The sequence below is a fragment of the Pseudophryne corroboree genome, chromosome 1 (assembly GCF_028390025.1).
Source record: "Pseudophryne corroboree isolate aPseCor3 chromosome 1, aPseCor3.hap2, whole genome shotgun sequence".
Classification (NCBI taxonomy): Eukaryota; Metazoa; Chordata; class Amphibia; order Anura; family Myobatrachidae; genus Pseudophryne; species Pseudophryne corroboree.
The window spans coordinates 215,322,216-215,349,071 of record NC_086444.1 but is presented as its reverse complement, the minus strand read 5'-3'; the positions used below and the strand labels follow the sequence as shown (position 1 = coordinate 215,349,071).

Sequence of the window (26,856 nt, the reverse complement as noted above, 5' to 3'; positions counted from 1 at the left end):
TCAAGTGTGCAAGATGTGAACACATAGCCTATCAGGTCATCAATACGTTCAAAGCAGCACATAATATATCATGATATAAATTTTCTGGTGTTCTGTAAATGAGTGATGATCGTGATCGGTTCTTTGTTAATGTGAAAGTGTGGGCAGAACACAATGTGGCAGTGTCATGATGTGAGGCAAGAGGGAATCCACAGACTTGAAGAGTTAGATATGAAGAAGCAAGGTCAATCAATAACAAAAAGCAGTGATGTGAGGTGTCATGACAGCACTCACTTGAGTATGTGTGTCCTGTGATTAAAAAGGGTAAAATAAATCCAACTGGTCTGCCTAAAATTATTAAAACCCACAAAATAAAAGCAGACTTACTATTAACTTAATTCTGCCACCATTCAGATTTGGTTCCAAATCTCACAAGAAAGTGTTCAGTTACTCACGGACTCATCTCATAATAAATGAATCAGAATGACTGTAAATCCATAACATTAATTTCCTCAAATGTAGCATTATAACAACCAAGCCACATCATTTTGTTAAGAACACAAAAGACAGCATATACTAAAATGGAGTTAGGGGCTAATTCAGGTTGGATCGCAAATCACGAACCAACCGGAATTTTTGCGGTCAGCCCGCAGGTGCATGCGCAGCACCCAACTGCGAATGTGCCCGCTCTCTCTGCGGGGGGTAGCAGAAAGTGCAACTGCCTCTGCCTGTCAATCAGTGGGGGGCGGGCAACGCACAGTTTCCAGGGAGGAGACGGAGCGTTGCGGAGCAATGCGAATCGTGGGCGGTGCGGCGCGAATGGGGGTGTGATTGCGGTAGCTGCGTGACGCCACACGCAGCCACCGCGATGGGTAAGATGGTGCCGGGTCTCCTGCGGCTGCAGCTGAGCTGCGCTGGCAGGAGGCATCAATAATTTTTACGATGAAGCAGAAATTGCGAGGCAATCACAATTTCTGCTTCATCAAGGGGGGAGGCACCGGTCAGCATGATGGGCGTCCTTGCCCATCGATGGGCGGCCCCCAGCATGCGATCCAAAGGATAGCAAATTCTGCTCCCAAACACTGAACACTTCTGGCTTTTGGGATCAAATGATAGATTGCCAGTTGCTCCCATATAGTACATTACCAGATTTTCGGTTCAACCAGAAAGATTGGACACAGATAATCTTATAGTTTGTATCCAGTTTAAGAGTCCACATCACATTATATATGTGCACAGGCGATGCTGCTTAAGATCACACTGGCTGTATCTGTATGAGTTATACAGTTATTCAATGGAAATGGGAAGAAAACAGGGAGGGGACCAATATGCTGTACAAGATATGGACACTGAGGAAGCCGCTGAGCTGTATATCTAAGCGGGGAAATGTGTTTGTCGGACGTACTGCTAAGGAGTTTTTATGAGACATCTCTACCCTATTACTGGCCGGCCAGAGACAGCTGTACCTGTGGATAATATCTGAAATCATACCTGCCATCCACCAGACAGTGGACTTCGGATAAGGCTGTATTTGGAAGCGACAGCCGGGAGAGGTATCAATTTGACGCGTGTAAAGTGGAACACTCGTGCGCAGATAATTATCCTTACTAAAAGCCATAATCACGATATATTATAAGTAGAGTTCACACTGGTTGACAACTTAATGGTGTGAGGAATTCCGTCTGGAAAGTATATCTAATTGGCTGCATGCTAAAGAACTGTAATCTGTGAGATTAATCCAGGTGTGCTAAGTGACCGGACAATTGTCTATTATAACAACTAAGGAAACAGAGTCATCAGTCGGACATATGCATTGAATGGTACCATTCAGCTTAAATATTCAGCTGTACATATATAAGTAATTAGTGAGGAACAGTTTGAAGTTCTTTGGTTCGGTATATAAAGCAGGATTTATCCTGCAAGCTATATAGCTTAATTGTCATATACTTTAATTGTTTTATAGGGTATGAGTGTGTAAGATGTATTTTAATATATGATATTAAATCAATGAGTTTGTAGTGTAAAAGTGCCAGCGCTGTTCTTTTTTGTGTGTTTCTTCTTTGTGTATTTTTAGGCTATGAACCAAGCCTTTGGAACGTAGCAGCAGGCACTCTTACAGTAACAATAGCGCCAGACTATCTCTATTTACTGTACAAGAGAGACTGGGTTGTTACATCAGGGATTGTAGATGATCTGGCAAACAGGACATCAAATATAAGTCCTCTGTTTGTAACACTGTGTAACACCAATTTCTTTAGTACCATTTGTAGAGCTTGACAAATTGTGTAAAGTCACCATTTCTATAGAGATATGTAGGGATCATGGTAATCAGTGTCTTCTCCAACGTTTCTGGTTTAATACAAAGCCCTAATCTTAAATGTACTCATTTGCTCTTTAAAACTGCTATTTCCCTGGAGTTAGCATTTGAAAAATAGACCACTTGTTCTCGATTAACTGAAACCCACATCTAGAATATATCAACCGACTAGGAAAGACCACATTCTCTTTCTTTACCAAGATGACCTTAATTACTAGTTTATTACAACTCACAATCTAATTTTGTAATAACAGTTAAAGGTCATCAAGAATGATTATAATGAAAACCTCTAATTAAAGAAAATAATATTTTTATATTATTAGTTCCCCCTTATAGACAATAAAAATGACTTGAAAAAAAGTAACATTCTTTATTGGCTTTTCGTATGCCTTAATACGGGTGTTTCTAGTGAAATTGCATCGCCACTTCAAGCCTTTAATCATATTTGTCTTCTAGTCTTTAAAGCCTGCATAATTTAATGCGAAAGGCTAAAGCGCCAAGGATAAGGATCGATCTTGAGTACAATAACATCTCCAAGTTATATTCACAATACCTTCAATTCAAACACAGGTTTTATAGCAAATATGCTCCATGCTGTTTCCAATAGCTATTTTTATATCGACAACATAATTATTATTATTATACATACAAAACAGCCAAAAGAAATAAACTAAGAAAGATTTGTAAAAAATAAAACAATAATAAAAATGAGTACAACATATATTAATGATGCCACTTTGCGTTTAGCTAGACATTTAAATATTTATGGCCTCACAGATGCTACTCTAAGCAGCACAAAGCAAATCTATCAGTGCTCCAGACAATTGTTGTTATCCAGCTAGACATTGTTAGTCCTTCACACTCTCACATTACGCTGCATATTCTCATTGTCTCTCTGCACCTGCAGTACATTTTGTAGTGCAGCTTACTGACAGTGTGTATGTGTGTAACCCACCCCCGAACATTGTGATCCGAGGTGGGGGTCAGAGTTTGGCTCGGGTTTTCCCACCTTACCCAAATCGAGGCAAAACGTCATCCTCCCGCTGTCAGATTCTCACAGATTTTGGATTCTATATAAGGTCCCCCCAGTATATAATGGTACACGTATTGAATTTGTTACGCTGTAGGTGAAATTAAACAAGTTTTAGATTACCATTTCTGACTCGTACATGTATTGTGTAACACTGTAGGTGAAAGTGAACCACGGTGTTTTTATTTCTATCTCATACAGGCATTGTGTAAAACTGTAGGTGAAATTAAACTGCAGTGTTAGATTACCATTTCTGACTCCTACACGTATTGTCGTGAGACACTGTAGGTGAAATTAAACTGCAGTATACTATACCGTATATTCTGACTCATACACATATTGTGTGTCACTATAGGTGGTATATTTTTTTAACAAATTGTGGGGTGTGCGTTACACCACTCGGTTCAAGTTTGTTTATAGATATGGAGGTCGAAAAATTGAGAGGAGAGCAGGAAGCACATACCAGTGCTGCAGGTGCTTCCACCAGTCATGACGATACAAGCCTGTCAATGTCATCTACTACGGCCGATGTCCAAGGGCATAGGGGCCTTAAATCGTGGAATGTCAAATCAAAGAAGCAATGTAATTTTACAGTGGTAAAGAAAAAAACATAAAAAAGAAAGCTAGCTGCAGAGAAACATGAAAGTGTCATGGAAAAACTCAGGTTTTAGCCTTTAAGTGGTGGTTCTCCAACTGTTAGTGAGGCATCTTCTGCATCTCATGATGATGCAAGAACTTTTCACCCAGAGTCTAGAAGAGGTGTCAAAAAATAAAAACCACTAAGGCAGTAGAACAAACTGTGCTTTCAGAACCGTCACACATTCTTGAGGAACGTTTAGGGGTGTCCACGTCAGCTGTGTGTGAGACATTTCTCACACTGTCCTAATAGAGAAGCCTCTTTCACCTCCTTCCACCATTTCTGCACCATCTGCACATGTGGGGAGCAGTACATATAAAGATGACATAATAGAAATTGAGGATTCATTGTGTGGAAGTGGAACAGGATGAGGGGAAATATGTGTGTTCTACTATCTGACACTGGGGAAGATAATGGTGTTGTTTGTGTAACATAGCCACCAGTGATGATAAAAAGCCATTGTGATGCCTGGGCATAAGATTAAATAAAAGCCACCTCATGGGTGTAGGATTATTTTTACCTAAATCCTGATAATAATTTTGAAGGCATCTGCTCCATTTGTGAGGCCAAAGTTAGTAGAGGTAGGAACGTCAGCAATCTAGGCAACTCCTCCGTGTTACGTCATTTGCTGCAAATTCATGACATTTATTGTACAAGATTATAATGTAAATAACACCCTCATCATCAACCTCCTCATTAGTGATCTGAGATAGTCCTTCCAAAAAAATTGCTTTGCGGGGGCACAAACAAAGCAAGCACTTCAACCACAAAAGTGTCAGTCCCTTTCGCTGAAATGCTTGGTTTGTTAAACTGTGCATGCCTTTTTTAATATCCAACATATGTAAGGGTGGAAGAAGTAACAGGTAAATAATCATAAAAGTATGAATGGGAAGTCTTAAGAGAGGAAAGTAATATAATTGGATTGCACTGCCATGCAGACGATAAAATGGGGAAGAGGAAGGACATTATTAGAATTATATTTATTGTTTGGAGGGGGCGGGGGGCTCTTTTTAAGTGTATGATATGTTTGTAAAGTGTTCATGTTTTCTATGTACCAGATGTTATAAAAACAAAATAAAACATATGGGTGGGAAGGAGTGCCTAAGGACAATTCCATCTTAAACTGCTTTTCATTTCAGCACTGCTGTGTTGCAATGTTTCATAGATGTGCTATATACTGCAGCCTGTTTGTGCTGCTGCTGTGTCGGTTTGTAACCAGCTGCCTTACTGCAACCTTTGGACTAAAACGGATGGAAACACACACACACACACACACACACACACACACACACACACACACACACACACACACACACACACACACGTTCGCGCTCTCTCTCTCTCTATATATATATATATATATACACACACACACACACACACACACACACACATACATGCACACATACACACGTACATACACCCATCCTATATAATAAAAGGCTAAAGCTTCTCCTCACCTCAGGTATGTGCTCCGGTGGCCACTATATGGACCAAATGACTCACAGCTGGGAAATGTTAAAGCCTCCTACCCTGCTGCTGCTAATATTAATAATACAGATCTGACTGTTTCACACTTGCTGCATATGGAGAGAGGGTGCAAGGGAGAGATAGAGTGGGGGTAAAGGCAGATAGGTACTGGAAGGGGGGAGAGTGGGGTGGAGGCAGATAGGGACTGGGGAAGAAAGAGAGAGTGGGAAGGGGTATATAGGGATTGCCGAGAGTGGAGAAATAGGGGCAGATAGAGACAGTGGAGAGAGAGATACAGATGTTTTCAATATAGTCACCTATGTGGTGCCACCGCCGGCCACACATCCTAATTACATCCCCCATCATACACTGCCCCTATATAGAATGCTCCTCCATCCTCTTCAACATTCTGTACCCACCACCATATATTGCCCTTATAAATACACTGCACCTCTATAACCCTACATATAGTGCCCCTATATACAGGGTTCCCCCTCTCCCATATACTGCTCCTGACATACAGTATACCGCATACTCTGCAACCCCTTCTCCATATATTATGCTGCAACATCAGGTTACTTGCCATCCCAGGACTCAGCAAGAAGTACAGGAGCAGCATTAACCAGGAGACAGATGCAGGTACCACCAGACGGTCCCGCGGCGCTCAGAGCGGAGACATCCCGGACACATATGGCCACTTACCGACGGGTGGAGAAAGTGAGTGAATCAGCCCGGCAGGATGGGGTGAGACACTGTGCGGGGTGAACAGTGCGGTGACCGGGAGGAGGAGGGGTCGGTGCTGGGGCTGCAGATGCTGCAAGTAAAGATGAGGCAGATAACTGGCTCAGCTGCTTTATATTTACTGCACGCTGGCGGCAAAGACCCCTCCGGTCAGCTGCTGGTGTCCTCTACCCCCAGATATGGACATATAAGTAAACATTAAGTAGCTACTTTATTATTATTACACATGTATACTGAGATAATGACATATATATTATGTGTATATATAGATATATTATATAGATATATAATATAATATAATATATATGTATATGTGTCATCTCAGTAGTGGAACAAAGAAAAATAACTCTGCGCTTAGAAACACTTTATGGATTTATATACGTGTGGTCTGTCATGTAGAATAAATAACTCAGTGAGACTTTGTATATTGATACTTTTTATCTAAGATTGTTAATATGTAACATTTATCACAACATAAAAGTATTAGTAATTTAGTAGCTATTATACATAAAAGATCTAGTTAATAGTAAATGAGTGAGCCATCGGACGGATCCGTCTTGAGGAAGTCTCCGGTTGCTAGGAGACGAAACGCGTTGACGCCCACTTTTTTTGAAGTTTTTGAAGTTACTCTCCAACTGGTATTCACCACCACTTCGAACAGCTTCCGCACACCGCTGTAATTACACCCGGCTATTCTCGGCTGAACCCTGCGTCCTCTGCTACAAAGGTCCGGATCACAGAGTAACATCACGGGTGAATGCACAAGATCCCACCAAACAGCATCAGCATTAACCACCACAGGGACTTGTTGCTGTATGCCGGGTGAGTCTGGGCTGACCTCCGCCGTGAGGACCGCATATCATTACACAATTAACAAGCCGTAGAGTGTAACAGCGGGCAGCATCGACGGGAGAGTGGGGAAACATTCATCTCCCAGCGGGGCTGTTCTGTACAGCGCTTTTAAGCAGCAAGTATACCACTTGTAATATTGCTAAATGGAACCGTCAGGAACTAACACGGGGGTAATTATATTCAAGCAAATGCTGTCTTCATGAGACTGTAATTAGTGTGAATCTGTTGCGGGACATTCATTCTAGTAATACACTGGGGCGCCAGTGCAACTACATATAAATACCTAATAGGAGAGTAACGTTTTACACCTTGTTATGATGTGTCTATAAATATTCAATTATACCTTTATACAAAGTGTAACTTTTAGTGCTGATTTACAAGCTTTTAATCACTCATGTACTATTATTAACTAGATCTTTTATGTATAATAGCTACTAAATTACTAATACTTGTATGTTGTGATAAATGTTACATATTAGCAATCTTAGATAAAAAGTATCAATATACAAAGTCTCACTGAGTTATTTATTCTACATGACAGACCACACGTATATAAATCCATAAAGTGTTTCTAAGCGCAGAGTTATTTTTCTTTGTTCTAATTGCTTTTGTTGTGCAGCTTAGCAAGCTGTTTTACTCAGCAGCTTTAAAGAGACACTGGTTTTAATGAAACATAACTAATCAGCGCCGGTTTGTGAAATTTGAGACTGTTGTCTCGAATTATCCGTTTTTTCCTATCTCAGTAGTGGAACCAAAAATGTGTGATTTTGAATTTTGGATAAGGGATACTCAACCTGTATTTCCCTGTTAGTGCAAATATCTAAACAACCAAACCTAACATATAAAACCATGTGGATATGGTGCCTAATTCAGATTTGATCGCAGCAGCAAATTTGTTAGATAATGGGCAAAACCATGTGCACTGCAGGGGGGGCAGATGTAACATTTGCAGAGAGAGTAAAGGGGGGTACACACGGAGCGATAATCTAAGCAATCTGACTAGATTGCTTAGATTTTCAGCAACATCGCTCCGTGTGTAGCCCCCTCAGCGATAGCGATGCGCGGCCCCGCACATCGCTATCGCTGCTGCTAGATTGGCCTGCATGCAGGCCAATCTAGCGGGTCGCTCACTTCACCCGCTGGGTGAAGTGAGCGGCCCCCCGTCTCCCCCCCGCACGCTCAGCACAGATCGCGCTGTGCTGAGCGGCGGAATCGATGTGTGCTGAGCGGTTCGCTCAGCACACATCTCTACAGCATCGGGCCGTGAGTACTGGCCTTTAGATTTGGGTGGGTTATTTTGTTTCTGTGCAAAGTACATACTGGCTGCTTTATTATTACACTGCAATTTATCATAGTTACATAGTTAATGAGGTTGAAAGGAGGTAACATGGCGAACATGAACTCCATGGAGAAGCAGAAAGCTCTCCGCTCCTTCATGAATTGCACTCACCATACAGCAGTGGGGGTCAGGGTGACAGTCTGTTCCTGAACAAAACAGGTTTGTGGGTTCACACCCTTCACACCCTGTGCATGACAGCACTGCAGGAGACTGCCACCAAGGGGTGAATGTGACACCTCAGGATGGTGTCTTTGTCCCAGGACAAAGAGGAAAACTTCTTTAGAAAAAAAAAATATTGTCACACAAGTGAAACCCAACCTCACTGTAAATGTCTAGATATATAAGCTATAACATAGTGATGTGGGAGAAATATACAAATATTATTACTTCTGAAAGAAAGTGCCCTTAGCATTAAGGGAGGTCAGAGGGCCCAATACAGATAGCAGACAGTGGCGTCACAAGGGGGGTGCGGCCCGCTCCCGGGTGTCACCCGCCGAGGGGTGACACCAAAATGCCAGCTCCTGCTTAGAGACAGGAGCTGGGTGCTGCACTGTTACATTATGTGCAGCACTCGGCTCCTGTCACTCTGTAGGAGCCAGCACTGCAAGCACAGCACTCCCCGGGAGTGAGTCTACACCTCCTAAACCCCCCAAGTGACAAAAAAAACGGGTGTCGGGACACGAAGCTCCGCCCCTTCTCAGAAAGCACCGCCCCTTTCCAGTCATTCAAGCAGTGAAAACGGATGCCAGCCCGTGAAGCCCCGCCCCTTCTCGTGAAGCCCCGCCCCCTCTTTTGCCGCCGCACCGGGTGTCCAAGAGGTGAGTGACGCCTCTGATAGCAGATAGCCATTTTTACATTGAGAACTGCACTGCCCGTAACCTGTCTGTGAGGAGCAACGTCTCATGTTACAAGCAATCTGCGTAGACCTCTATCTCTTCACTGAACACTGCTGCTATCACACTGCATGATACGCCTCCACTGACTGCTGTAATCTCTGACTCTGAGGTTTGTGCAGACATTGGTGTAAGCTGCACCAGAGCCGTAACTAGGGGGGGGGGGGGGGGCTAAGGGGTCACATGCCCCGGGCGCGGGAGTTGAGGGGGCACAGGGAACTCTGCTTGGCTCCCTGACAGCTGCTCCCTCACCCCCCGCTATTGTCACCAGCAGCCGCGAATGGCGCCGTCATGGACCAACCGCAGCTGCGTCTCCAGTCTCCCTCTGCCCGCCCACCGAGTGCGCCTCCTGCAAGCTCCACCGCGCATCTTTACTGCCTGGCGGCCGCTGTTTCCGTTGGACGGAGTCGCGGCTGTGCGCGCACCGTCACCTGCCGCCCCTCTGACCTCCGGCACCTGCTGCAAGCCCAAGACACTGGCCTCACTCACTGCACTGAGGCTAAGGATTGATCTACAGCGGTGAGTGGAGATTATAAATATATATATATATATATATATATGTCAAAAAAGTCTGGCACTCCCCCATGGGCAAAATGAGCTAAGCTCCTGCTCCGGTGCCCTCCTCAACAAACACAGCGGTTTGCATGTATAGAACGGAGAAACAATGGCGGCACTCTGGAGACTCGGTTAAAGATGTAAAGAAACAGTGCTGTTTATTCAACGTTTCGGGGTGCAAGCCCCCATCTTCAGGATACACTAACGGTTAGTGTATCCTGAAGACGGGGGCTTGCACCCCGAAACGTTGAATAAACAGCACTATTTCTTCACATCTTTAACCGAGTCTCCAGAGTGCCGCCATTGTTTCTCCGTTTTATATATATATATATATATATATATATATATACACACATACTCTCCTGGGATGCGGTACTCCTGGCGATTTCAAATAAGAAACTTCAAACAGGCATGCCTGTTTGAAGCTTCTTATTTGAAGCCGCCAGGAGTGCCGCATCCCAGGAGAGTATGTGTTCACGTTTATGGAGGTACCCGGATGCATTACTGGGAGAGCCGGGCATTTTGGTCGGATATATATATATATATATATATACACATACATACAGAAAGTCCCGGCACTCCTCTGTAAAAGTAATGAAGCTGCGGTGCCCTCCCAAAGGTGTTACCTCATACACATGTAGAAAGAATAGAGGCGGCACTCACGCAGACTTTTGCAGGTGTAGAAAGGTCAGTTTAATGTACATTAAACTGACCTTTCTACACCTGCAAAAGTCTGCGTGAGTGCCGCCTCTATTCTTTCTACATATATATATATATATATATCTTCAAATAAGTCCAGCACTCTCCTCTTAGCAGTTAACCTCTTGAGTGTCAGTGCAGCTGTGAACATACTCTGGAGGTTCTTAATGATAGAAAACATGCACTGCACTGCAGATCTGTTTAGAAAGGAATATTTTACTTCATGCTAATTACGATGTTTCTGGGATTGCACAAATGTATGCTTCCTGAAGACTGGGTGTGCAATCCTAAAACTTCGGAATTATCGTGAAGTAAAATATTCATTTCTAAACAACTCTGCGGTGCATGTTTTCTATCATTGAGAACCTCCATATATAATGTGCATGGAGAGCCGGCTCTCACTGTTGTTAAACTTGAAGTGTGCCCGGTTGCCATCAAGTATAGTGCATAGAGTCCATCATACAAGGTGCGGCACTCACAGGTTCTAATGCAAGCAGAATACAGCAGGTTTTCCTGGTTTGTCAACATTTAATTTACTCACATAAATTTAGTCAGGACACAATGACATTTATATGAATAAATGAAACGTTGACAAGCCAGGAAACCTGCTGCATTCTACTTACATTAAAACCCGTGAGTGCCGCACTTCGTATGATGGACTAGATAGATAGATAGATAGCTAGATAGATATGTTAATGTGGGATACTATTGTGCAGTGTAAAGTGATTAAGGGTCCACTACCGTGTGGCATAGTCTGTATTTTTAGTTATTTATTTTATTATAATTTTTATAAATTTTATGTATTTTTATCAACTACTGCCTTGCCCCGGGTGCTGAAAATCCTAGTTTCGGCCCTGGCTGCACAATGCACACATACAGATCAGGATACTAACCTCAGCTAAGCAGCTGCAGACAAGGAGGAGACTTACATTACTGCTGAAGAGGAGAAGGAAGGTGAGGATGGGGCTCCTCCTGCAGCTGAGGTTCCATTATGTCCCACTCCCAGTAGTGCATTGTGGGGGTCATTCCGAGTTGTTCGCTCGTTATTTTTTTCTCGCAACGGAGCGATTAGTCGCTAATGCGCAATGTCCGCAGTGCGACTGCGCCAAGTAAATTTGCTATGCAGTTAGGAATTTTACTCACGGCATTACGAGGTTTTTTTTCGTTCTGGTGATCGTAATGTGATTGACAGGAAGTGGATGTTTCTGGGCGGAAACTGGGCGTTTTATGGGAGTGTGCGAAAAAACGCTACCGTTTCTGGGAAAAACGCGGGAGTGGCTGGAGAAACGGAGAAGTGTCTAAGCGAACGCTGGGTGTGTTTGTGATGTCAAACCAGGAACGACAAGCACTGAACTGATCGCACTGGAAGAGTAAGTCTCGAGCTACTCAGAAACTGCACAGAGAAGTCTTCTCGCAATATTGCGAATCTTTCGTTCGCAATTTTGATAAGCTAATATTCACTCCCAGTAGGCGGCGGCTTAGCGTGTGCAAAGCTGCTAAAAGCAGCTTGCGAGCAAACAACTCGGAATGAGGGCCAGTAGCGGGCTGGCAGGCTTATAGTACACAGCAAGAAAATAGCAAAACTACGTGGAAGTGACTGAGAGAGGAGCAGGAGAGGGAGGCCAGTTCTGATTGGCCGAGACTCAGGAGGGGGCGAGCTCTCTCTTTTCTCTGCGCAAGTGCTGCTGGCTCAGTCCCATCTCACCCAGCAGTGACTCATTCTACTGGGGGAGGGACTAATGCAGATCTCCAGCACACTGTGCGCACAGCCGCATGTGGTAGGGAGCTGTATGTTAGGGAGGGCGTTTGCCCTAATCGCCCCCTGCTAACTCCGCCAGTGCTGCACATGGGGTCCCAGTATGTTGGGCACCGGGATCCCAAGCGCCGGCATGCAGGCAGCGGGGTGAGCGTAACAAAAGTGCCCCTTGTGGGCTCGCTGTGCTCGCCACGCTGCGGGCACGGTGGAGCGTGCCACGCTATTTATTCTCCCTCCAGGGGTGTTGTGGACACCCCAAGAGGGAGAATAGTTGTCGGTATGCCGGCCGTCGGTATTCCAGCATCGGTATGGTGAGCGCTGGGATCCCGACAGCCGGCATATCAAATGTCTCCCCTGCATTGCACATGGTTTTGCCCATTAGTTAACAAATTTGCTGCTGCAATCAGATATGAATTAGTAAATAGAGATAGTCTGGCGCTATGGTTACTGTGAAAAGTGCCTGCAGCTATGTTCAAGGTTTGGTTCGTAACCTAAAAATGGAGAATATACAAAAAAAAAGAAAAAAAGAAGATGTCGGATGCACTGCTAAAGAGCTTTTGGTGAGACACCTTCATATATTACTGGCCGGCCAGAGACACTTATACCTACGGATAACATCTGATAACTTTTACGGATAACATCTGAAATTATACCTGCTATCCACCAGGCAGTGGACTCCGGATAAGGCTGTTTATGGAAGCGACAGCCGGGAGAGGTATCTATGTGATATGTGCAAAGCTATATATCTGTGCACAGCTCCATAAGAAACTCTAATCACAAAACATAATAATTATAACTCACACTGGTTGAAAATTTAATGGTGTGAGGAAATTTACCTGGAAGGTATAATCTATTAGCTGTATGCATTTGTGAAAAGAACTGCAATCTGCGTAATTAACGGACCGGATAATTGTTCATTATAATAACTGAGGAACTATACTTATCAGCTGGACATTCTTATCGATTGATAACATCTATGCGGTCATGATTTATTGTCAAAAGCACATAAAGCAGGCATGTCCAAACTGTGGCCCTCCAGCTGTTGTGAAACTACATATCCCAGCATGCCCTGACACAGTTTTGCTGTCAGAGAATGCTAAAGCTGTGTCATGGCATGCTGGGATGTGTAGTTTCTCAACAGCTGGAGGGCCGCAGTTTGGACATGCCTGACATAAAGTAATAATATCTAGCTTTAAATTCAGCTGTATATAATTATACAAAATCAGTAAGGAACAGTTTTCTCTGGTTGGGTATATAGAGCGGAATTGTCCGGTGGGATATATAGCTTAATTAATATACATTATAATTGTTTTTATATGATATGGATATGAAGGATGTATTTTAATATGTGATATGAAATTAATTAAAACATTTTAGTGTAAAAGTGCCAGCGCTGTTCTTTTTCTTTTTTTTTAGATATGAATTAGGCCCATGGTCAAGAAGTTCACAACAAACACCAGAATGGAGAAGATATACGATGTGTCTAGCCCCAATACACCATGTACTGTGAGATGCCTGATGCGAGTAAGCCGGCAGGTCTGGGGTAGCTCTGCTAACGGCGGGCCTCTTTTTTTTTTGCTAAAAATGTGTCTTATTTGCATCCCTCAAGCAAAAGAAAAAATAAGATTTTACTTACCGGTAAATCTATTTCTCGTAGTCCGTAGTGGATGCTGGGGAATCCGTAAGGACCATGGGGAATAGACGGGCTCCGCAGGAGACAGGGCACTTTAAGAAAGAATTTGGATTCTGGTGTGCTCTGGCTCCTCCCTCTATGTCCCTCCTCCAGACCTCAGTTAAAGAAACTGTGTCCGGAAGAGCTGACAGTACAAGGAAAGGATTTTGGAATCCAGGGCAAGACTCATACCAGCCACACCAATCACACCATATAACTCGTGATAAACTTACCCAGTTAACAGTATGAACAACAATAGAGCATCAGATCAACCCTGATGCAACTATAACATAACCCTTATGTAAGCAATAACTATATACAAGCATTGCAGAAGAAGTCCGCACTTGGGACGGGCACCCAGCATCCACTACGGACTACGAGAAATAGATTTACCGGTAAGTAAAATCTTATTTTCTCTAACGTCCTAGTGGATGCTGGGGACTCCGTAAGGACCATGGGGATTATACCAAAGCTCCCAAACAGGCGGGAGAGTGCGGATGACTCTGCAGCACCGAATGAGCAAACACAAGGTCCTCCTCAGCCAGGGTATCAAACTTGTAGAACTTTGCAAAAGTGTTTGAACCCGACCAAGTAGCTGCTCGGCAAAGCTGTAATACAGAGACCCCTCGGGCAGCCGCCCAAGAAGAGCCCACCTTCCTTGTGGAATGGTCTTTTACTGATTTTGGCAGCGGCGATCCACCCGCAGAATGAGCCTGCTGAATCGTGTTACAGATCCAGCGAGCAATAGTTTGCTTTGAAGCAGGAGCACCCAGCTTGTTGGGTGCATACAGGATAAACAGCGACTCAGTTTTCCTGACTCTAGCCGTTCTGGCTACATAAACCTTCAAAGCCCTGACAACATCTAGTAACTCGGAATCCTCCAAGTCACGAGTAGCCACAGGCACCACAATAGGTTGGTTCATATGAAAAGATGACACCACTTTTGGCAGAAATTGCGGACGGGTCCGCAATTCCGCCCTGTCCATATGGAAAACCAGATAGGGGCTTTTATGTGACAAAGCCGCTAATTCTGACACACGCCTAGCTGAAGCCAAGGCTAATAGCATGACCACCTTCCACGTGAGAAATTTTAACTCAACGGTTTTAAGTGGCTCAAACCAGTGTGACTTCAGGAAACTCAACACCACGTTAAGATCCCAAGGTGCCACTGGAGGCACAAAAGGGGGCTGAATATGCAGCACTCCCTTTACAAACGTTTGAACTTCAGGAAGAGAAGCCAGTTCTTTTTGAAAGAAAATGGATAGGGCCGAAATCTGGACCTTAATGGAACCCAATTTTAGGCCCAAAGTCACTCCCGACTGTAGGAAGTGAAGGAAACGGCCCAGCTGGAATTCCTCCGCAGGGGCATTCCTGGACTCACACCAAGCAACATATTTTCGCCATATACGGTGATAATGTTTAGCCGTCACGTCCCTCCTAGCCTTTATCAGCGTAGGAATAACCTCATCCGGAATGCCTTTTTCTGCTAGGATCCGGCATTCAACCGCCATGCCGTCAAAAGCAGCCGCGGTAAGTCTTGGTACAGACAGGGCCCCTGTTGCAACAAGTCCTGTCTTAGAGGCAGAGGCCATGGGTCCTCTGTGAGCATTTCTTGCAGCTCTGGATTCCAAGTCCTTCTTGGCCAATCCGGAACAATGAGTATTGTTCTCACTCCTCTTCTTCTTATGATTCTCAGCACCTTGTGTATGAGAGGAAAAGGAGGAAATACATAGACCGAATGGAACACCCACGGTGTCACTAGTGCGTCTACAGCTATCGCCTGAGGGTCTCTTGACCTGGCGCAATACCTCTGTAGCTTTTTGTTGAGGCGGGATGCCATCATGTCTACTTGTGGCAGTTCCCACCGACTTGCAATCTGCGTGAAGACTTCTTGATGAAGTCCCCACTCTCCCGGGTGGAGGTCGTGCCTGCTGAGGAAGTCTGTTTCCCAGTTGTCCACTCCCGGAATGAACACTGCTGACAGTGCACTTACGTGATTCTCCGCCCAGCGAAGAATTCTGGTGGCTTCCGCCATCGCCACCCTGCTCCTTGTGCTGCCTTGGCAGTTTACATGAGCCACTGCGGTGATGTTATCTGACTGAATCAGCACCGATCGGTCGCGAAGCAGGGTCTCCGCTTGACGTAGGGCGTTGTATAATGCCCTTAGTTCCAGGATGTTGATGTGAAGGCAAATCTCCTGACTTGACCACAGACCTTGGAAATTTCTTCCCTGTGTGACTGCTCCCCACCATCGGAGGCTTGCGTCCGTGGTCACCAGGACCCAGTCCTGAATGCCGAATCTGCGGCCCTCGAGAAGGTGAGCACTCTGTAGCCACCACAGGAGAGACACCCTGGCCCTGGGGGATAGGGTGATCAGCCGATGCATTTTTGGAAAATGTGATCCGGACCACTTGTCCAACAGATCCCATTGAAAGGTCCTCGCATGGAACCTGCCGAAGGGAATGGCCTCGTAGGATGCCGCCATCTTTCCCAGGACTCGCGTGCAGTGATGAACCGACACCTGTTTTGGTTTTAATAGGTCTCTGACCAGTGTCATGAGCTCCTGAGCCTTCTCCATCGGGAGATAAACCCTCTTCTGGCCTGTGTCCAGAATCATGCCCAGGAAGGGCAGACGAATCGTAGGAATCAACTGCGACTTTGGAATATTTAGAATCCAGCCGTGCTGTTGTAACACTTCCCGAGAGCGTGCCACGCTGATCAGCAACTGCTCTCTGGACCTCGCCTTTATGAGGAGATCGTCCAAGTATGGGATAATTGTGACTCCTTGCCGTCGCAGGAGCACCATCATTTCCGCCATTACCTTGGTAAATATTCTCGGTGCCGTGGAGAGACCAAACGGCAACGTCTGGAATTGGTAATGACAATCCTGTACCACAAATCTGAGGTACTTCTGATGAGGTGGATAAATGGGGACATGAAGGTAAGCATCCTTTATGTCCAGAGACATCATAAAATCCCCCCCTTCCAGGCTTGCGATGACCGCTCTGAGCGATTCCATCTTGAACTTGAACCTTTTCAGGTATATGTTTAGGGATTTTAAATTTAATATGGGTCTGACCGAACCGTCCGGTTTCGGTACCACAAACATGGTCGAATAGTAACCCCTTCCCTGTTGAAGGAGGGGAACCTTTACCACCACCTGCTGAAGATACAATTTGTGAATTGCAGCTAACACTATTTCCCTCTCTAAGGGGGAAGCTGGCAAGGCCGATTTGAGGTAACGGTGAGGGGGCATCGCTTCGAATTCCAGCTTGTATCCCTGAGACACAATCTCTATAGCCCAGGGATCCACCTGGGAGTGAACCCACTTGTGGCTGAAATTTCGGAGACGCGCCCCCACCGGGCCTAGCTCCGCCTGTGGAGCCCCAGCGTCATGCGGTGGATTTAGTGGAAGCTGGGGAGGACTTCTGTTCCTGGGAACTAGCTGTATTGTGCAGCTTCTTTCCTCTACCCCTGCCTCTGGCAAGAAAGGACGCACCTCGGACTTTCTTGCCTTTTTGTGATCGAAAGGACTGCATTTGGTAATACGGTGCTTTCTTAGGTTGTGAGGGAACATATGGCAAAAAATTTGACTTTCCAGCCGTAGCTGTGGAGACCAGGTCCGAGAGACCCTCCCCAAACAACTCCTCACCCTTGTAAGGTAAAACCTCCATGTGCCTTTTTGAGTCGGCATCTCCTGTCCATTGCCGAGTCCACAGGACCCTTCTGGCAGAAATCGACATTGCATTTATTCTAGAGCCCAGTAGGCTAATGTCTCTTTGAGCATCTCTCATATATAGGACAGCGTCTTTTATATGCCCCAGGGTCAGTAATATAGTATCCTTGTCCAAGGTATCAAATTCCTCAGATAAGGTATCTGTCCATGCTGCTACAGCACTACACATCCAGGCCGACGCAATCGCCGGCCTTAGTAAGGTACCTGAATGTGTATAAATGGACTTCAGGATACCCTCCTGCTTTCTATCCGCAGCATCTTTTAGGGTGGCCGTATCCTGTAACGGCAGGGCTACCCTCTTGGATAAGCGTGTTAAAGCTTTGTCTACCCTAGGGGAGGATTCCCAGCGTAACCTGTCCGTTGGCGGGAAAGGATACGCCATAAGCATCCGTTTGGAAATCTGCAGTTTTCTATCTGGAGATTCCCAAGCCTTTTCACATAAAACTCATTTAACTCATGAGAAGGGGGAAAGGTCACCTCTTGCCTTTTTTCCCCATACATATAAACCCTCTTGTCAGGGACTGGGGTTTCCTCTGTGATGTGCAACACATCTTTCATTGCTATAATCATGTAACGGATGGCTTTAGCTATTTTAGGCTGTAACTTTGCATCATCGCCATCGACACTGGAGTCAGAATCCGTGTCGATATCTGTGTCAACAATTTGGGATAGTGGGCGCTTCTGAGACCCTGACGGCCTCTGCGACATAGGGTCAGGCATGGGCTGAGACCCCGGCTGTCCCAAGGCTTCAGCTTTATCCAACCTTTTATGCAAGGAAGTAACATTATCATTTAAAACCTTCCACATATCCATCCAATCGGGTGTCGGCGGCGACCCCACATTAATTTGTTCCCGCTCTGTTTCCACATAGCCTTCCTCGTCAAACATGCCAACACAAGCGTACCGACACACCACACACACAGGGGATGCTCTATTTGAAGACAGTTCCCCCACAAGGCCTTTTGGAGAGACAGAGAGAGAGAGAGTATGCCAGCACACACCCCAGCGCTATATGTCCCAGGAATCACACAGTAACTTAGTGTTAAACCCAGTAGCTGCTGTATATAAGTTTTTGCGCCAAATTTATGTGCCCCCCCTCTCTTTTTACCCTCTTCTACCGTGATTCTGCAGGGGAGAGCCTGGGGAGCTTCCTCTCAGCGGAGCTGTGGAGAGAAAATGGCGCTGGTGAGTGCTGAGGAAGAAGCCCCGCCCCCTCAGCGGTGGGCTTCTGTCCCGCGTTTCTGTGTAAAAATATGGCGGGGGCCCATGCATATATACAGTGCCCAACTGTATATATGCCCACTTTTGCCAAGAGGTCTCTAATTGCTGCCCAGGGCGCCCCCCCCCCCCCCCCTGCGCCCTGCACCCTACAGTGACCGGAGTATGTGGGTTTAGTGTGGGAGCAATGGCGCACAGCTGCAGTGCTGTGCGCTACCTCATATGAAGACTGGAGTCTTCTGCCACCGATTTCGAAGTCTTCTTGCTTCTGTCACCGGCTTCTGTCTTCCGGCTCTGCGAGGGAGACGGCGGCGCGGCTCCGGGATCGGACTACCAAGGGTGCGATCCTGTGTACGATCCTTCTGGAGCTAATGGTGTCCAGTAGCCTAAGAAGCAGGACCTATCTTCAGTGAGTAGGGCTGCTTCTCTCCCCTCAGTCCCACGTAGCAGAGAGTCTGTTGCCAGCAGATCTCTCTGAAAATAAAAAAAAAACCTAACAAAATACTTTCTTTTTAGCAAGCTCAGGAGAGCTCACCAAGTAGCACCCAGCTCGTCCGGGCACAGATTCAAATTGAGGTCTGGAGGAGGGACATAGACGGAGGAGCCAGAGCACACCAGTATCCAAATTCTTTCTTAAAGTGCCCTGTCTCCTGCGGAGCCCATCTATTCCCCATGGTCCTTACAGAGTCCCCAGCATCCACTAGGACGTTAGAGAAAACACTGTAGCATAGCATTTCGTATGCAGATACAGCGACAGTCGCACACACAATATACTGTAGTCTGCTGTTGCATCTTATTTGCATAGTGATGTGAATAATATGTCTTTTTTGGGGAAAATGCACAAAAACATGCCTGGCATAAGGAATCACGCTCATGACTAGGCAAACTCAAGTTACAATATCCAAACTCCCCTGCCAATGACAAACAAAAAAGCCCACCAGAACAGGTGTTGTGGTTGACCCCAGTATAGTTAAAATCAGCCTAAACCTCTGTATTGGCAAGGAGGTTACATCAAGAAAGCCACTGTTACCCTTCTTTCTCTAAAACAATAAAGCTTACATTCACTAAACCCAGGTATAGTGCAGAGAGAGTTAGATTTGGGTGGGTTATATTGTTTCTGTGAATAGTACATACTGGTTGCTTTATTTTTACACTGCAATTTAGATTTCAGTTTGAACACTCGCCACCCAAATCTCAATCTCACATCTGCCCATATCTGCGTCTATTAATTTATTGCGATTGTACCTTGACACACCACACCTCAAGCTAGCTTATCAACTAAGAATAACGACACGGACACTACTGCATTGGATTAAAAGGTCATTCAATTTATTAATTGGAATCACCCTATTTGTAAAGGGGTGGCAAGGAAGGCGCTATACATTAACCAGCTCTAGTCAAGTAGATCTTAAAAAATGGCAGCAACTGAAACGCCCCAACTGGAAAATGTTGACAACTGAAACACCCAATCTATATATAAGCATAACCTGTGCTGAGAAGGTCTCACCACCCTTTACTATAGCACAGTACGCACGCTCCCGCAGAAAAGTGCCCATTGTCCCCTGGCAAGGGCAGAACACACCCGATGTCCTTCAAAAGGGTAAGTGCTCCACAACGACCACTTATGCCACACATGACTGCTGACAAGAGGGTTAATGATATTCAAATTTGACCTTCTATGCCCTAACACAAGAATCCCATATACTGACTGATAGGCTAATCCCTAGCCAACTACAAACCCATAAACTAGATTGATCTGCCTAACAACAAATAACCTAACTAACCAATCACAAAAATTCTAAACTCTTTAATGGTTTCATGCCTATGCAGCGCTCACCTAATCTAAATTAAAGTAAATGTTTTGAAATTTTGCTAGATACAAATTAGAAAACAAATTTTATAAACTACAAAAATCGATTTTTATTTTTCCCATTTAAATCGAGACTTTCCCAGAGCAGATTTTATTTAACATGGAAAATATAAAGTACAAATAAACCTATGAAGCTAATAGAAAAAGCCTAAAATCAAAATTCAAGTAAAACAAGAGCTTAGTCACGGTGACAAAAAGGCTCACCTACTGTAGATAAAAGAATAACGCAATGTTAAGAAGCTCTGGCTGGAAATTATAATTAATTAATGAAGGTTTCTATTGCTGCTTTTTTCACTGTTAGAATGTCTTTGCTTCAGGTCAGGAGAATCTGAAGTAGAGAAAATCTGCATAACAAATATTTGGTTTCCTCTAGAGTCCTAGACACAGGAAATGTATTTAATGAAAAACTTAACTAAAGCCTGTCTGACATTGTAAGAGAGTGGGAGAAATAGAGAAAAAAAACACATTAAGAAAACCCACCAAATCAGTAGGCAGGAGAGGCGGCACTCATTTGTGGAGCGAAGAGGACGGGTGGGAGTGTAAAGGAAGATCAGGTCAGAGATGTAGATGGGAGAGGAATGGGTGAGGGCTTTGTAAGCAAGTGTGAGAAGCTTAAATTGAGATCTGAAGGGGAAGGGGAGCCAGTGTAGGGCTTGTAGGAGAGGGAAGGCAGACATAATATGTTTGGAGAGGAAGATGAGCCGGGCAACAGCTTTGAGAACATATTGGAGTGGAGATAGGTGGTAGCCACTAGATTGTTAGCTCTTCAGAGCAGGGGCCTCTTTCCTCTTGTTGTCAAAGCCCTCTTCTCAACACATTTCACTCACAGGTCTCTCCTACTCAGCGACCATCTTTACCTGCTTTTTCTCCTGCTGGTAAAGGCTCATCTCTATCTATGGCCACCAGCCCCAAGTAGTACGGTGACTACTCCCTCGCTACTTACATCTAAGCTGTATTATGTTTTGAGAATTGTGGTGCTCTTTCTTACCTGTACTCTATTTTGTTATTTATTTACTGTAATACTAAGTTTTGTCTCCCTGTCCTTTGTACGGTGCTGCAAAACACTTGTGGCGCCTTATAAATATAGTAATAATAATAATAATAGTCAAGGGGGCCAGATAAGGGGAGGTTACAGCAGTCCAGTCTGGAGCTGACCAGTGAGTGGATGAGGGTCTTAGTACAGTAACACACAGGGTGAGAAAGTCTGATCATGAGATGGAAATGGCAGGGCTGTGAAAGATACTCAAAGTATATATTGTGTGTGTGTGTGTGTATACTGTATGTGTAACAAAACAAGAGGTCCCTTATTGCTCATCCATGCTGTACCTTGTTTTGCACAAGGATGAGTAACTACTTTTTATCCCTGGTCCCCATAGCAGTCTTTAATATAAAGTTAGATAAAGTTAATATAAAGTTAATAAAGTTAAAGTTAATATAAAGTTTATACAGTTAGAGGTGTGTTATATATTGTATCTGTTATCCTTGGAATATGTAGTTTACTGTATTTGGTTATATGGTGTTCAGTGTGTAATTGTTAATAGGAATAATTCTAGGCCAGAGTGTTATTTAATATAGTTAAAACAGTCAATTGTAATCTCCTATATAATAGCCCAGAGTGACTGTGTGTATAACGCTGGGCGTGGCTAGGAGCTCTCATTGGGTTATGGGCAAGTCTATCACACCCAGTCCACAGCTGATTGGGCAAGAAATGCCCTCCCACACAGGTTACATCCAATGGGAGGCTATGCCCTTTGGCTGCTGTATGTTCCCAGAGCAGGATCAACAATTGGGCTGATGGAGCTGCAGCTCCAGGTCCACACACCAAAATAGGCCCACTGCATCTGCAGCAACATACCCTCCAACAATTTACACATAAAAATCGCTACAAATTCGAAAAGGGGGCGTGGCCATGCCCATTTTCCTATACTTTCAATGAAAGTTTGGAGAGCCAAAAATCGGTACAGACCATAAAAAAAAGGTACTGTACCTGCCAAAAAGGTGCAGCTGGAGGGTATGCCACTGCATCTGCAGCAAGTCTCTACGCTGTAGATGGGGAAAAAAAATCCTTTTACTGCAGTGTCCTATGTCCTGCTGCCAGTCTGCCTGCCCCCTCCAGCATCAACAATCCCCACTCCCTTGCCGTGGCGCAGGTGGAACAAAAGCTGCTGTGGCCACCGGGATAAATGTATATGAAAGCGGCGCAGCGGAAGGCTTTCATAGCCCTCCCTGCGCCGCACAAGTGCCTCCCCGCAACAGTCGACCCCAGATCACCAGAGTCCCTGACTCCGCAACAAAGCACCTGGGCTGTTGGCCTGGAAGCCCCGAGATGGCTAATGTAATGGATAGAGTGAGTGATATCGCGGAGGGTAATGTCTGGAAGCTGAATCAATGTAAAAGAAGACAGTGCTGTGCAGTGAAGTGGGTGTACAGCGCGTAAGTCAGTTCTGCCAGCCAGTCACTATTTTTAGCGCCGATGTCCCAACGCGCCGCATTACAGGGAACTAGACGCACTAAACAAACTTCAGCTCCCAGCAGCCCTTAGCACCGAAGCATTACCTGGAGCTGTAGGTAATCTGATCACATACACCCCATTGTGTAGCAGAACCCAGACATCTTGTCTCCACTCCTCATCAGACCCTGTGACACCCTGACTGACCTGTTTGTATTGTGAATAGACACAGTTGGGTATAAGAGTGGTGAGACTTACTGGTGGGTGAATACCTGAAGATAAGGTCTAGAGAGAAGTAGTTGGACTTCTGAAGTGCAGTCGCTGACTAGGCATGGCGGTGCCATCAGTGGGGAGATTTTCTGGCGAAGGGCGCTGTGTGAGCTGGTATCCCAGGCCAGAAGACACAGAAATATTGTCAGCATGTAACAGCAGGAGGCCGCAGGCATCTGTAATCCTGACATGTAACTGCTGAAGGTATTTTGTACCGTGGGGCTTATTCAGGTTGGATCGCAAATCGTGGTCCAACCGGAATTGTTACAAACGCCCCACAGGCGCATGCGCAGCACCCGTCCTGCGCATGCGCCTGCACTTCATCGGCAGGTTGCAGAAAATGCGATCGCCTCTGCCTGTCAATCAGGCAAAGGCGGTGGGGGGGTCAACGCTCTATTTCCAGGGCGGAGATGGAGCGTTGTGGGAGTACTGCGGTGCGAAGAGGGGGTGTTGTGGGTGTGATCGCGACGGCTGCGTGGCGTCACATGCAGCCACCGCGGTCGGGAATATTGCGATGCATTTGTAATTTTTGCTTGTTGAAGGGGGGGAGGCAGCGGTCAGCATGCTGAGTGGGTTTGCCCCGAGATGGGTGGCATGCTAGCGTAAAAGGCAATCCTTACTGAATTAGGCCCTGTGTTTGTATAATTACAATAAAGGGCATTAGATAATTTACTGAACTGTTTACTTGAGTGATCAGAAAATCTGTAACCTCACAACAAATACAGATGTGTCCTGTTCCGTCTTTGCCACTGCCACAGCATGCAGGCCGTGAGAAAAGTGGCCACCGGCGGGCGCATGCATGCAATTGCTCCCATGATACCATAGGATCACATAAGGTGCAAACAGGTGCACAGCGTGGCATATGACAATTAGCATGCAGGCAAAGACGCAACAGCATACCTCCCAACTGTCCCGATTTTCATGGGACAGTCCTGTATTTTTGTGACTGTCCCACTCGCGGGTCGTGTGTGTGCGTGCGTGTGTGTGTGTGTGTGTGGGGGGGGGGGGGGCATTCAAGCATATGCACTACTCTCTGATTGGTGCCCTGGATTTTTTGCTGTAAGGGACCCTTGTATTAGTTATAGCCATTTCACACTGCCAATGCATGATCCCACCAGGGAATTGGAAACGGGTCCTTCCCGGGTGGGATCCGGCATTGGCCGCTGCTGCAGGCTTCCTCGACCCGGGAATATGCCGGGCTGGTTGCCATAGCAACGGGGGCGGAGCAGGTGGCGGAGGTGGAGCAGAGTCGATACCGGGTTATTTGTGCGGTGTGAAAGAGGTATTATCCAGACAAAGTAGTTATAGCTGCTGAAGTGATGTACTGTCGACAAACTGTCCCTGCTGGTCTAGAGGTGTCGTATCTTCACCTGGTGGCTGCAGCAGCTCCAGCATCTTCTCCCTGGTCCTGGCGGTCACATGCAATGCAGTTAAGGTATGAAGTGCTACGATGTAGCAGCCGCAGCTTTTTCCCCAAAAAAGTTCCGTCTTGCTCCGTATACAGACAATATGCAAGTGTCATATCAAATTAATCAGCACAGTTTCTTTGTGTGTCCTATCTGCATTGTGCTGCAACTGAGAAGCATTCTAGGCAAAAAGGACACCCAACATTAGCAGAGTTGCACGGGACCTGGCAGTTCACTAGTGCCAGGCATCTCCCGCTGACTGGTGTATTGAGGCTAGATGTACAAGCACACACACACACACACACACACACACACACACACACACACACACACACACACACACACATATATATATATATATATATTTTTTTTTTTTTAAATGCTGGTGATTGTTGTATGGCCAAAATAACATGGGACATAGTGATTTCTGTCTCAAAAGCAGCATTCTTTTTTTTGTCTACACAGAATTTGCAAGAATTGCTCTAATGCTGCCAGAAGACAAATAATATTATGTGCCTCACACAAGAAGATGTGGTGGGAGATTGTGCAAGTGCCTCAATTAACGCCCTTTAATGAAAGAGAAAGAGAAAAACAACTATGCTTTGTGCTATGTGGTTCACCTCAAAACCATGAGACCGTTTCGGACATAAGATAAATGTTTCTTGTTATTGTTCTAGATTTAGCACAGATTAATTGTGAGGTTAACTTGGCATCAACGTTTTTTTCCATTTCAGTTTATCTTTCATCTTTCAAGTCATAAAATGGTACTAGCTGTACTTTCACTCTCAGATGTCCATGTCCATATTATTCTACCAGACAGCAGATTTTTCACTTCAAGAAAACAGTGTTCATTCTACATTTCTTTTGATACACATAGGGCGGTAACCAAATTAGCCGCGACTCGTCCGTGGCTATCCTATTAGCCCCGATGCTGGTACTTAACAGGCAGGCGAAACCAAATTTAAGAAGCCCCTTTTCCCCGCTCAGTGCCACAAAAACACATAGGGTCTATGAAAAGCCTCACACCTATGTGTTTCTGCACAAAAAAGGGTAATTTTTTGCACGGAAAAACTGGCTAGAACTGTATAGCCCGATAATGACCATCGGGTATATTTAGTGATAAAAGCTTTTTTTTTCCATGCGGAAACTTATCTAATAGCTAATATATATACACTGCTCAAAAAAATAAAGGGAACACTAAAATAACACATCCTAGATCTGGATGAATTAAATATTCTTATTAAATACTTTGTTCTTTACATAGTTGAATGTGCTGACAACAAAATCACACAAAAATTATCAATGCAAATCAAATTTATTAACCCATGGAGGTCTGGATTTGGAGTCACATTCAAAATTCAAGTGGAAAAACACACTACAGGCTGATCCAACTTTGATGTAATGCCCTTAAAACAAGTCAAAATTAGGCTCAGTAGTGTGTGTGGCCTCCACGTGCCTGTATGACCTTCCTACAATGCCTGGGCATGCTCCTGATGAGGTGGCAGATGGTCTCCTGAGGGATCTCCTCCCAGACCTGGACTAAAGCATCCACCAACTCCTGGACAGTCTGTGGTGCAACGTGGCGTTGGTGGATGGAGCGAGACATGATGTCCCAAATGTGCTCAATTGGATTCAGGTCTGGGGAACGGGCGGGCCAGTCCATAGCATCAATGCCTTCGTCTTGCAGGAACTGCTGACACACTCCAGCCACATGAGGTCTAGCATTGTCTTGCATTAGGAGGAACCCAGGGCCAACCGCACCAGCATATGGTCTCACAAGGGGTCTGAGGAACTCATCTCAGTACCTAATGGCAGTCAGGCTACCTTTGGCGAGCACATGGAGGGCTGTGCGGCCCCCCAAAGAAATGCCACCCCACACCATTACTGACCCACTGCCAAACCGGTCATGCTGGAGGATGTTGCAGGCAGCAGAACGTTCTCCTTGGCGTCTCCAGACTCTGTCACGT

The 26,856-nt window shown here is 45.3% G+C and overlaps 1 protein-coding gene and 1 long non-coding RNA gene across 3 annotated transcripts in view; one reads left to right on the top strand and one right to left on the bottom strand.

Moving 5' to 3' along the window:
- The window catches only part of ST8SIA4 (ST8 alpha-N-acetyl-neuraminide alpha-2,8-sialyltransferase 4), a 321,204-nt gene that overhangs the window by 44,672 nt on the left and 249,676 nt on the right, over positions 1–26,856 (bottom strand). The gene's annotated exons all lie outside the window — the stretch shown is intronic.
- Positions 8,859–25,677, top strand: LOC135052347 (uncharacterized). Of its 2 annotated transcripts, none has more exons than XR_010242226.1 (3): positions 8,859–9,183; positions 13,685–13,792; positions 25,355–25,677. It is a non-coding gene; the product is annotated as an uncharacterized LOC135052347 (long non-coding RNA). The 2 variants fall into 2 exon arrangements; XR_010242227.1 differs by lacking the exon at positions 8,859–9,183 and adding an exon at positions 9,199–9,370.